A 15,147-nucleotide genomic window follows, 5' to 3' on the forward strand; every position below is an offset into this window, starting at 1 on the left:
TGCCCTGACTAAGCGCTTTAGAGAGAGAGAGTGAGAGAGTGCTAGAGACAGAGAGAGAGAGTGTGTGTGTGTGAGGCGGTATGTGTGTGTGCTCAGATAAGAGAGCTAGGGAGATAAAAACACAGGTCAGAGATGAAAACATGAGTCAAATTTTAGACGCTATCATGTTGAAGACATGATATTTCTGCCCTATAATAAGAAAGGATGGATGGAGGAGAGGAGAATGGATGGAGAGATAGAGGAATAACTCCAATGTGATCCACATATCATTCATCGAGTCATCTGTTCTCTACGTGTTTTGCTATACTTAATAGACTAGAGGGCTTTCTTTTGAATAAACTTGTTCCTGTTATTACATATGATTATAGTCCAATGTGTTTACCCATCCTTTTTGCATAAAGTCAGTAGAATTCATAGACACGTTCAACTTGGCTGTATTTTCAAAGATGCCCTTGAGAGATGTAGCCTCCTGTTAACAATGAAAAGTAGTTTACAGTATTTTATGTTTTAGATACAGTAAACGTGGCTGTGTACATAGTATGCATTTTTTCTCCTTCAAGTTTCAAGTTTTAATGTCACCTGCACAAGTACAGTGAAATGCCTTTCTTGCAAACTCTAAACCCAACAATGCAGTAATCAATATCAATGTAGTACTAAAAATAACACAAGGTTGAACAAAAACACACGAGAAATACTGTTCAGGAGCCTGTTAGTGTCAGACTTGATGCACTGATACCTCTTGCAATGCAGAAGCAGAGAGAACGGTCTATGGCTTGTGTGATCTAATGATCAATTAGCCTTTTAAAATGATGGATTAGCTAACACAATGTGCCATTGGAACACAGGATTGATGGTTGCTGATAATGGGCCTCTGTATGTAGATATTCCATTAAAAATCAGCAGTCTCCAGCTACAGTAGTCATTTACAACATGAACAATGTCTACACTGTATTTCTCATCAATTTGATGTTTAATGCACCAAAAATGTGCTTTTCTTTCAAAAACAAGGACATTCCTCAGTGACCCCAAACTTTTGAATGGTAGTGTATATGGTTGAATCATCAGCAGACATGGACACAGTCTTTGTTCAAGCAGGTCATTGGTAAAAATAGAAAAGCGTAGAGGGCCTAGAGAGCTACCCTGTGGCACAAAACACCCTACATGTTTGACATTAGAGAGGCTTCGCTTAAAGAAAACACTCTGAGTTCTATTAGATAGATAGCTCTGAATCCACGATAATGGCAGAAGTATTCTCAGCAACATGGTATGGTCAATAATATCGACGCTGCACTGAAATCTAACAGTATAGCTCCCACAATCTTCTTATTATCAATATCTTACAACCAATCATCAGTCATTTGTGTCAGTGTTGAGTGCGCTTCTCTATAAGCATGCTGAAAGTCTGTTGTCAATTTGTTTACAGAGAAATAGCACCATTTTTTCCAACAGTTTGCTAAGAGCTGGCAGCTTTACCACTTTTGGGTAGAAAGAAAAGGTGTTCTTAATGTCTTGTATACTCAATGTACTGCGGGGGCGCACACACACACACACACACACACACACACACACACACACACACACACACACACACACACACACACACACACACACACACAAAAAAGCCTGAACAGATATGTAGCCTAGCGGTTAAGAGCGTTTGGCCAGTATTCCGAAAGGTCACTGGTTCGAATCCCAGAGCCAACTAGGTAAAAAGTCTGTTGATGTGCCCTTGAGCAAGGCAGTTAACCCTAATTTCTCCTGTAAGTCTCTCTGGATAAAAGAATCTGCTGAATGTAACAAGAGGCCCACAAGAAAAAAGCAGTAACACATGTACATATGGAGTTGAGAAAAGACTGTCAAACAACCCCAGTGTGGGCGTTAATGTAATGAGGGATGGTGTTCACCGTCTCTCTCTTCTCTTGCTCCACAGACACGACTGGGGGATCATATACAGTCACATGATCGGTGGTGTGACGGAGCAGAAAGGCTGCAGCAGATGTTACAAAGGTTTCCTCACTTCCTCTGTAAATCTGGGTGTCCAGGCAGGACATGCCGAACGTGACGGCTGATGATGTCATCCATCCTTCACCGGTTGGTAGTGTGGGGCGGTGGAGCTGTGCCCTGGCCTGGCACAGACCACTGGATAGTTAGTTATACAGAGCTGGGCTGTTGAAACAAAGCACAGGGCTTTCTGCTGTTGGCACAGTAATAGGGAGCTGAAGCTTTGAATACAGCACCCAGGCTCTACACTGGAATCTCTGTCTTTTCATTAACGGATTCCATTCTGTTCGAAATCCCATCACTGTGCATACCATACAACACGAAGGGATGGACGTGTGTGTGTGTGTGTGTGTGTGTGTGTAGCTGCTCTGCTGATGGTATGACTGCATGACGGAGGGGATAGGCAGAACAAAGAGGCTCACAGGGTTAGGATCAGCCATTGCAGGGCACATTGTAGAGACAGGGAAGTGTTGGCTTTGTAAAGCTAATGCTAAGCGGATCCTCTGCAGAGCTCACATCTGGCCCATCCACATCTATTAGGTAGACACATCCACAACACACTGACTGACAGGTAGACAGGCAGGCCATGAGTCTCCATGTGTTTCATCCACAACAAAGTCTACTTTAAACAAGTCAACAAATCCCAAATGTCCACCATCCCTGAGAGAGAAGTGGTCTCTAGTCTACACGAGCTAGTCTACATGTCTCATGAGAATTGGGCTCAGAGGTCTATCTCTATAGCAACGCTTTGACAGACTACTAGAGAATAAAGACGACAAAGTAGAGAATAAAGAGGAGAAAAACAGAGAGAAAGAGATGGGGAGGGAGAGAGAGTCTAGGGAGAAAGACAGTCTGTCTGACTGGCAGAGACAGCTACTACAGCGAGAGAGAGAAAGAGAGAGAGAAAGAGAGTGAGAAAGAGAGAGAGGGCTTTGACGGCTGAAACTCCATTAATTACCTCCCAGGCAGAGAAGACCAGAACAGAACAGAGGAGCCCTTCCTTCACATCACTGTGCCAACTCACTACAATCTACCTCCAGACCCCCCCCGGGCCATGGGTAGCTCCATCCCGGTGCCAACAATATACCTCCCCCTCTGCCTGTAGGTAGCTGATTTAGCCTGTCAGTTGTTCCTGTGAGCTTCCCCTGCCTCCCCTCGATGAGAACTCCCAGCTAAAGAACTCAAATCAAGCCTGTTTGTTCAGCTCTATTTCTGTCTATGTCTCTGTCTATTTCTTTGTTCTGAAGGCTCTTTGTCCATGGATTCAGATATCCTTCATACAGAACATTACACACTGGGTCTGGGTCTGGGACTGGGTCTGGGTCTGGGTCTGGGACTGGGACTGGGTCTGGGACTGGGACTGGGACTGGGTCTGGGACTGGGTCTGGGACTGGGTCTGGGACTGGGACTGGGTCTGGGACTGGGTCTGGGACTGGGACTGGGTCTGGGACTGGGTCTGGGACTGGGACTGTACAATACAATAAAGCAGGCCTGCTCGGGGAGCTCCTTCCCCTCTTTCCCCTCCCTCCCTCCCTCTGCTCCCTTGTTTCTTGTCAGCTGACCGCTGTTCCAGATTCCGGCTCCAGAGATCCGGACAGGAAGAGAAACAGAGGGAGAGAGAGAGAGAGAGAGAGAGAGAAAGAGAGGGAGAGAGAGAAAGAGAGGTGGAGAGAGAAAAAGAGAGAAAGAGTAGAGAGAGAAAGAGAGGGAGGGAGAAAGGGAGAGAGAATATAGAGCTCCACACTCCCTCAGCAAAACAGCTATTTGTCAAAGCCCCTCACCTCCAAACACACACTCACACACACACTGAACAATGGCACTCCTCTAGTGAACAAGGACAAACCGTGTCTATGTGTGTGTATGCTTATTTGAGTGTGTTTCTATGTTGTGTGTGTGTATGTTTCTCACCCTGTGTGTGTGTGTGCATTTGTGTCAGTGTGGTGGTGTGTGTGAGTTTGTGCTTGTCCGGGAGAAGAGGAGATCAATAAACAGCCGGGAGGCTCAGATTCAGTGCTGATATGTAGCACGATTCTTTATTTGGGTCTTTGCTGGGAGCAAGGCTTTGTTCTCACTCAATGGAAAAGGAAATCAATAGAGGCTTCAGAGGCTGTTTATGATAAATAGTAATGGATCCTGATCCCTTCATCCATCCCTCTCTCTCTTCATCCCTCTCTCTCTCTATCTGTCTGTCTGGCTCCAGAGAAGACATGTGAGGCACCACTCACCCTGTCATGTACTGGAGAACGAAGGAGTAAAGGGCTAATTATGGCTAATTGAGGCAGACACACACACACGTATAGATACACGCACACACATATAGATGCACATACACACACATGTATAGATGCACACACACACACACACACACACACACACACACACACACACACACACACACACACACACACACACATTACACACACACACACACACACACACACACACACACACACACACACACGTATAGGCACATTAACACACACACATATAGATGCACACACACACACACACACACACATACGTTTAGATGCACACACACACGTATAGACGAACACACACACACACACACGTATAGATGCACACACACACGTATAGACACACACACGTATAAACACACACATGTATAGACGCACACACACACACATACGTATAGATGCACACACACACGTATAGACGAACACACACACACACACAGGTATAGATGCACACACACACACGTATAGACGCACACACACACACACACACGTATAGATGCACACACACACACACACACACACACACACACGTATAGACGCACACACACACACACTCAGGAAGGCAGGCAGGGACCAGGAGACGCACACACACACAAGCAAACATACACACACACACACACAGCGCATGGAGCAGTGCAGTGAGAATCAGCTAGCATCGTGACTCAGCAGCATCAGTCAGTCAATCAGAAAGCGGAGGAGGGCTGGCATGCTTCAGTTAAAATACCAGCTCAGCCAACAATAATCTCATTCCAACTCAGTTACACTCACCATGAAACGCCTTATGTATGTCTGAAGCAAAAATGTCTCTACATGTCTCAATGTGACAACACAAGACCTCATAGTAACTTAACTCCTCTGGTGAGTTCTCTTTCACTTTGTTCACAACTCTTAAATTATATTATTTCTCCATACAAAGCATTTAAATCTTTGACAATACAAATACATGAAACAAGAGATAGGATTTCCCCTGAAATTAAATGAAAGAAAGACCAAAACAGGATACAAGTACTCACCACTATAATAGAGCCGCGGACAGTCTAACAGAGCCACGAACTGTCCAAGTGTTTCAGGAAATGATCTGTAACTGTCCTGCTAAATGTGTGTACCTCTTTCAGAGTATGAGGAACAAGTAGAGTACAGTAGACTAGGCTAGCTACATGCTAGGCTAGGCTAATTCTTCCTTTAACTCAGCCACTCTCTCCTTTTCTCTGTATCTTTACCCCCACTGTCTGTTTATCTTTTCCTCCCTCTCTCTCTCTCTCTCTCTCTCTCTCTCTCTCTCTCTCTCTCTCTCTCTCTCTCTCTCTCTCCCTCTTTCTCTCACAGCTTAAAGCCCAGAGTGGGACGTCCCCTCTCTTCTCCCTCTCCTCTCTCTCTCTCTCTCTCCTCTCCCTCTCTCTCTCACTCTCACTCTCTCAACCTCTCCCTCTTTCTCTCACAGCTTAATGCCCAGAGTGGGACGTCCCCTCTCTTCTCCTCTCCTCTCCTCTCTTCGAGGTCCGGTCCAGTAAGTGTGACTAGTGTTTTCCTGTTGTAACACAGAAAGAGAGGACCCCACCTAGAAACTAAAAACTGATCTAGGGCCAGCTCCTCCCACAGCCCAGCTGGCTGCTGTGTGCTAGGAATTGACTGGGTCTGCCTGCCACAAACTCATATTGAGTCATTTGTCTGTCATGGAATCACAACCAAATTACAGGGCTCTTCAAGTTCTTGCTTCCAACTATCCAACTCTCTCTCGTGCGTTCATTTTCTCCCTCTCCTTCTCCCTCTCTCTCTCTTACTCCCTCTCTCCTTTGGCGTTCATTTTTAATAAGGCGCTCAATTTTAAATAGCCCAGATTCAGCTAAAAGCAACACTCATTTAAATGAGACACTCAGTGAGGTTAAGGTTTGAATGAGTCACTCAGGGAGGTTAAGATTTGAATGAGTCACTCAGGGAGGTTAAGATTTGAATGAGTCACTCAGGGAGGTTAAGGTTTGAATGAGTCACTCAGTGAGGTTAAGATTTGAATGAGACACTCAGTGAGGTTAAGATTTGAATGAGGCACTCAGTGAGGTTAAGATTTGAATGAGACACTCAGTGAGGTTAAGAAATGAGCACTCAAGAGGTTAAAACATCATCACTCAGTGAGGTTAAGATTTGAATGATCAGTGAGGATTTGATGACACCCTTGGTTAAGATTTGGGAGAGAGGAAGAGAAAAGACAGACAGTGAGTTAAGATTTGAAGGAGACAGAGGGTTAAGATTTGAATCAGACAAGTGAGGTTAAGATTTGAATGAGTCACTCAGGGAGGTTAAGGTTTGAATGAGTCACTCAGTGAGGTTAAGATTTGAATGAGACACTCAGTGAGGTTAAGATTTGAATGAGGCACTCAGTGAGGTTAAGATTTGTTAAATTGGGAGAAGAAGAAAAAGAAGAAAAAACATCATCCCGTTTTGGAATGATAGAGGGCCTGATGACCCCTTGGGGCCATGGGAGAGAGGGAACGAGAGAAAGACAGACAACGAGAGGGAGGGGGGAAGGAGACAGAGGGCAAGGGAGGTCAGACAAAGAGTTAAAACAGGACCTGGAAGTCCCCCCTGTTCTTCTTATGAACCCCCTGGGAGGGAAGGGGCTCCCAGCATCACGCAGACTCACTGACAGTCCCAAGCACCCACAATCCACCACAGCAGTGAGGTCACATGGGATGATTATAGAGACTAAAACTATAGCAGTGAAGTCATATGGCACAGTTATGGAGTTTATAACCAGAGCAGTGATGTCATATAAGAGAGTTGTGGAGACTAGAACCATATCAGTTATGTCATATAGGACAGTTGTGGACACACACTACAACTCTACATAGACACACACCACAACTCTACATAGACACACACCACAACTCTACATAGACACACACCACAACTCTACATAGACACACACCACAACTCTACATAGACACACACCACAACTCTACATAGACACACACCACAACTCTACATAGACACACACACCACAACTCACACATAGACATAGACACACACAACTCTACATAGACACACACCACAACTCTACATAGACACACACCACAACTCTCTACATAGACACACACCACAACTCTACATAGACACACACCACAACTCTACATAGACACACACCACAACTCTACATAGACACACACCACAACTCTACATAGACACACACCACAACTCTACATAGACACACACCACAACTCTACATAGACACACACCACACCTCTACATAGACACACACCACAACTCTACATAGACACACACCACAACTCTACATAGACACACACCACAACTCTACATAGACACACACCACAACTCTACATAGACACACACCACAACTCTACATAGACACACACCACACCTCTACATAGACACACACCACACCTCTACATAGACACACACCACAACTCACACATAGACACACACCACAACTCTACATAGACACACACCACAACTCTACATAGACACCACCACAACTCTAGACACACACACCACACCTAGACACACGTAGACACACACCACACCTCTACGTAGACACACACCACAACCTCGTAGACACACACCACACCTCTACGTAGAGACACACCACAACTCTACCACAATAGACACACACCACACCTCTACATAGACACACACCACAACTCTACATAGACACACACCACAACTCTACATAGACACACACCACAACATAGACACACACCACATAGACACACACCACAACTCTACATAGACACACACCACACCTCTACATAGACACACACACACACATAGACACACACCACACCTCTACATAGACACACACCACAACTCTACATAGACACACACACCACACCTCTACATAGACACACACCACAACTCTACATAGACACACACACACAACTCTACATAGACACACACCACACCTCTACATAGACACACACCACACCTCTACATAGACACACACCACACTCTACATAGACACACACCACACACGTAGATAGACACACACCACAACTCTACGTAGACACACAGACACACCACCTCTACTACATAGACACACACCACACCTCTACATAGACACACACCACACCTCTACATAGACACACACCACACCTCTACATAGACACACACCACACCTCTACATAGACACACACCACACCTCTACATAGACACACACCACAACTCTACATAGACACACACCACAACTCTACATAGACACCACACCACAACACACCACAACTCTACATAGACACACACCACAATAGACACACACTCTACATAGACACAGACACCACAACTCTACATAGACACCACACCTACACACACACCACAATAGACACACACACACCACAACCTACGTAGACACACACCACAACTACGATAGACACACACCACAACTCTACATAGACACACCACAACTCTACACACACACCACAACATAGACACACACCACAACTCTACATAGACACACACCACACCTCTACGTAGACACACACACCAGACATAGACACACACCACACCTCTACATAGACACACACCACAACTCTACATAGACACACACCACAACTCTACATAGACACACACCACACCTCTACATAGACACACACCACAACTCTACATAGACACACACCACACCTCTACATAGACACACACACACCTCTACACCTCTACATAGACACACACACCACACCTCTACATAGACACACACACACACCTCTACATAGACACACACCACACCTCTACATAGACACACACCACACCTCTACATAGACACACACCACACCTCTACATAGACACACACCACACCTCTACATAGACACACACCACACCTCTACATAGACACACACCACACCTCTACATAGACACACACCACACCTCTACATAGACACACACACCACACCTCTACATAGACACACACCACAACTCTACATAGACACACACCACACCTCTACATAGACACACACCACACCTCTACATAGACACACACCACACCTCTACATAGACACACACCACAACTCTACATAGACACACACCACACCTCTACTGCTGCATCCTGTTTAGACCTGCTGTCACAACATTTACAAACAGTCAATATGCTGGAAGGAGCTCTAACGGCAAACATTTAACAAAGAAGCACACACACACACACACACACACACACACACACACACACACACACACACACACACACACACACACACACACACACACACACACACACACACACACACACACACACACACACACACACACACACACACACACACACACTACTGTGGGAAACATATTTGGATTACGTGGTTGGAAAACAGCATACCTTGTGTGTATGTAAAGCAGATTTAGGACCAGTCAGAACTTTGGTCTATTTGATTAATAACCTTATGAGGCTATTTCTGATACACTCACACAACCACCCCCAAAACCTCCTCCCAACCGCTCCCAACCTCCCCTCACATGAAGCAGGAATAATCATGATGGCAGTGGTCTTTAGATTCACACATACCTCTATCAGAAATAATGAAAGCCTGTCTATTCAGACTCTAATCCAGGAACAGGATATCAATTCAGATGAACTTGAGGTCAAACACACTGATAGGACCTTAATAATAATACACAGTCTGGACTACGATGGTCCCCACACAGGCAGACAAATAAAACAATTAATTATATCCAGCTTCTCTTCTAAAAGTTCAAAATGTTGGCCTGAGACTTCAAAGAATAAACAGAGATAAATACCAGATAACTACTCTTGCTTGACTTGGTCTGCTTGCTTGAATAGGTCAGAGGTCACAGACATGGATTAAGAACTGAGTGAACAGAAGAGTACAACACTGAAATGACCATTCGTGTAGAGTATAGCGGAGGAAAAACAGTGACTGGAGCTAACACTACTACCACTAATGCACGTAGAGAATTTAGTGCTAAGCTGTTCAAACCCTATTGCTTTTAAATGAGCACCAAATTGCTAGAAGTCTGGGAGATACACGTAATGTATTTTTTAAGCATGATTCTGTCTCTCTCTCTCACTCTGTGTGTGTATGCGTATGTGTGTGCGAGAGAAAGAGAGAGTGTGTTTGTGTGTGTGTGTGACTCTGACCTCATATGGGGAATTGAGAGCCGCTAGCCTAATTAAAAACCAAATCAGCTTTCATTTTGGTGCCAAATTGTGACACACCACACTTTCCCTGCCAGGCAACACACTTCTGCATAAAGATAAGACTATGTTATCTATGAAGAAATAGGATTCTCTAAATCAAATTAGGGACCTGTTATTCCAAGTATTTAATCCTCAAAAAAAATCTTAATCATCCATCATCACACTTTCTCTCTTCCATAAAAGTAGGACTTTAGGTTGGGTTTGACCAGAAACTGCTATAGACACTAATGTCACAAACCCATCAGGTACTCCACTCAGTCATTCAACAGGTTGGAAATAGGGCACTTGGTTATTTTTTAGCACAGAGCACCATACAATCCTCCTGAGGCTAACGATCAGCCAGGGTAGACAAATTAAAACTGATCAACACAAGTACAACTTTCATCGACTAATCTCTCTCTAGCCATCTATGGAGAAACAGCGACAGACAAAGGAGAGAGTGTCTGTCTGTCTGTCTGTGTGTGTGTGTGTGTGTGTGTGTGTGTGTGTGTGTGTGTGTTTGATTACCCTCATTGAGTGAGGAGACACTTCACATAAGGAGGCTGCAAGTCCAGCTAGCAGACAGGCAGGCAGGCAGGCAGTGAGGCACTGAGGCAGACAAGCATCTAGGCAGTGAGGCACTGAGGCAGACAAGCATCTAGGCAGTGAGGCACTGAGGCAGACAAGCATGTAGGCAGTGAGGTAGACAGGTAGACAGGCAGGCAGGCAGTGGTAGCTAGTTGCTAGAGTAGAGATCTCTCCAGAGTCTATGGGGCCAACATGCTGTCCAGACTGGCCAGTTACCAGAGACTGGTACTGAATACTGATCATTACCACGGAGGCTGACTACCACACACACACACACACACACACACACACACACCCACACACACACACACACACGGACATGGTGAAACAGAGACAGGGCTACCCACACCATCTGTTAACTAGGATGGAAAATGAGCAGAGAGAGCGCGAGAGAGAAATGAAGAGAGGGGGAGAGGATGTAGGGATGGAGAGAGAGAGAAAAAGAGAGAGAGATACAGTGTTTTAATTGAGGAAGGGAGGGATGGAAGGGTGAGGGTTAGTGGAAGAGAAAACAGAAACACACAATGATACACACATATACTGTACATATACACATACACAAACATATACTGTACATATACACATACACAAACATATACTGTACATATACACATACACATACACATACACATACACATACACATACTGTACATATACACATACACATACACATACACATACACATACACATACACAAACACATACACATACATATACACATACACAAACACATACACATACATATACACATACACAAACACAAACACAAACACATACACATACATATACACGTACACAAACACACATACACATACACAAACACATACTGTACATATACACATACACAAACACAAACACAAACACATACACATACACATACACATACATATACACATACATATACACAAACACATACATATACAAACACATACACAAACACATACATATACACAAACACATACACAAACACATACATATACATATACACAAACACATACATGTACATATACACAAACATATACACAAACACATTCATATACATATTCACATACACATACACATACACATACATATACACATACACAAACACATACACATACATATACACAAACACATACTGTACATATACACATACACATACACATACACAAACACATACACATACATATACACAAACACATACACATACTGTACATATACACATACACATACATATACACAAACACATACTGTACATATACACAAACATATACACAAACACATATACACATACACAAACACATACACATACATATACACAAACACATACTGTACATATACACATACACATACACATACATATACACATACACAAACACATACACATACATATACACAAACACATACACATACTGTACATATACACATACACATACACATACATATACACAAACACATACTGTACATATACACATACACATACACATACATATACATATACACATACACAAACACATACACATACATAAACACATACTGTACATATACACATACACATACACATACATATACACATACACAAACACATACACATACATATACACAAACACATACACATACTGTACATATACACATACACATACACATACATATACACAAACACATACTGTACATATACACATACACATACACATACATATACACATACACAAACACATACACATACATATACACAAACACATACACATACTGTACATATACACATACACATACACAAACACATACATAAACACATACATATACATATACATATACACAAACACGTACATATACAAACACATACACATACATATACATATACATATACACATACATATACACATACACAAACACATACACATACATATACACAAACACATACTGTACATATACACAAACACAAACACATACACAAAAACATACACATACATATACACAAACACAAACACATACTGTACATATACATATACACAAACACATACACATACATATACACATACATATACACACATACATATACACATACATATACATATACATATACACAAACACATACATATACATATACATATACACATACACAAACATATACACAAACACATACACATACATATACATATACATATACACAAACACATACATATACACAAACAAATACACAAACACATACACATACACAAACATATACACAAACATATACACAAACACATACACAAACACATACACAAACATATACACAAACACATACATATACATATACACAAACACATATACACACACACACACACACACACACACACACACACACACACACACAGTCGTGGCCAAAAGTTTTGAGAATGACACAAATATTAATTTTCACAAAGTCTGCTGCCTCAGTGTCTTTAGATATTTTTGTCAGATGTTACTATGGAATACTGAAGTATAATTACAAAGCATTTCATAAGTGTCAAAGGCTTTTATTTACAATTATTTGAAGTTCATGCAAAGAGTCAATTTTTGCAGTGTTGACCCTTCTTTTTCAAGACCTTTGCAATCCACCCCTGGCATGCTGTCAATTAACTTCTGGGCCATATCCTGACTGATGGCAGCCCATTCTTGCATAATTAATGCTTGGAGTTTGTCAGAATTTGTGGGTTTTTGTTTGTCCACCCGCCTCTTGAGGATTGACCACACGTTCTCAATGGGATTAAGGTCTGGGGAGTTTCCTGGCCATGGACCCAACATATTGATGTTTTGTCCCCGAGCCACTTAGTTATCACTTTTGCCTTATGACAAAGTACTCCATCATGCTGGAAAAGTCATTGTTTGTCACCTAACTGTTTCTGGATGTTTGGGAGAAGTTTCTCTCGAAGGATGTGTTGGTACTATTCTTTATTCATGGCTGTGTTCTTAGGCAAAATTGTGAGTGAGCTGAGAATCAACCCCACACATGAATGGTCTCAGGATGCTTTACTGTTGGCATGACACAGGACTGATGGTAGCGCTCACCTTGTCTTCTCCAGACAAGCTTTTTTCCGGATGCCCCAAAAAATCGGAAAGGGGATTCATCAGAGAAAAGGACTTTACCCCAGTCCTCAGCAGTCCTGTACCTTTTGCAGAATATCTGTCTGTCCCTGATGTTTTTCCTGGAGAGAAGTGTCTCCTTTGCTGCCCTTCTTGACACCAGGCCATCCTCCAAAAGCCTTTGCCTCACTATACGTGCAGATGCACTCAAACCTGCCTGCTGCCATTCCTGAGCAAGCTCTGTACTGGTGGTGCCCCAATCCCGCAGCTGAATCAACTTTAGGAGACGGTCCTGGCGCTTGCTGGACTTTCTTGGGCACCCTGAAGCCTTCTTCACAACAACTGAACCACTCTACTTGAAGTTCTTGATGATCAAATAAATGGTTGATTTAGGTGCAATCTGACTGGCAGCAATATCCTTGCCTGTGAAGCCCTTTTTGTGCAAAGCAATGATGACGGCACGTGTTTCCTTGCAGGTAACCATGATGGACAGAGGAAGAACAATGATTCCAAGCACCACCCTTTTTTTGAATCTTCCAGTCTGTTATTCAAACTCAATCAGCATGTCGTCTGGTCCTTTTGTGGCAGGGCTGAAATGCAGTGGAAATGTTTTTGGGGGATTCAGTTCATTTGCATGGCAAAGAGGGACTTTGAAATTAATTGCAATTCATCTGATCACTCTTCGTAACATTCTGGAGTATATGCAAATTGCCATCAAACAAACTGAGGCAGCAGACTCTGAAAATTAATATTTGTGTCATTCTCAAAACTTTTGGCCACAACTGTAGACACATACACATTCTTCAGAGCATCAAATTATATCTATAAAGCTTTACTGTGCCTAAAAATGTCCAAAGCGTTCATAAATGATAAACAAGTAGTCGTTAAACCATTACCAGGAACATCATATCTAAAGCAATTTATATGCAAATGTCTGACAAGTGGCAGAGCACAAGGGAATTGGAGAAGAATTAGAGCATGTTCATTGACTCTGACTGACCTCCTTCACTAATATAGACTCTCAGTAATGAGCTACCTTACGCACACGCACACACACACACACACACACACACACACACACACACACACACACACACACACACACACACACACACACACACACACACACACACACACACACACACACACACA

General features: G+C 42.9%; 1 protein-coding gene across 3 annotated transcripts in view; it reads right to left on the minus strand.

Annotated features, from left to right (window-relative positions):
• Positions 1-15,147, minus strand: part of LOC115139279 (SAM and SH3 domain-containing protein 1-like) — a 314,224-nt gene that overhangs the window by 134,738 nt on the left and 164,339 nt on the right. Inside the window, exon 1 of one of the 3 annotated variants that reach the window (XM_065026293.1) lies at positions 5,270-5,617. The exons of the other annotated variants lie outside the window; for them this stretch is intronic. The gene's annotated coding sequence lies outside the window, so the exon portion shown is untranslated. Of the gene's footprint in view, positions 1-5,269; positions 5,618-15,147 lie in introns of those variants that run through there. 3 annotated transcript variants of the gene reach the window in all.

Source organism: Oncorhynchus nerka, linkage group LG13, assembly GCF_034236695.1.
Source record: "Oncorhynchus nerka isolate Pitt River linkage group LG13, Oner_Uvic_2.0, whole genome shotgun sequence".
NCBI classification, from domain to species: Eukaryota; Metazoa; Chordata; class Actinopteri; order Salmoniformes; family Salmonidae; genus Oncorhynchus; species Oncorhynchus nerka.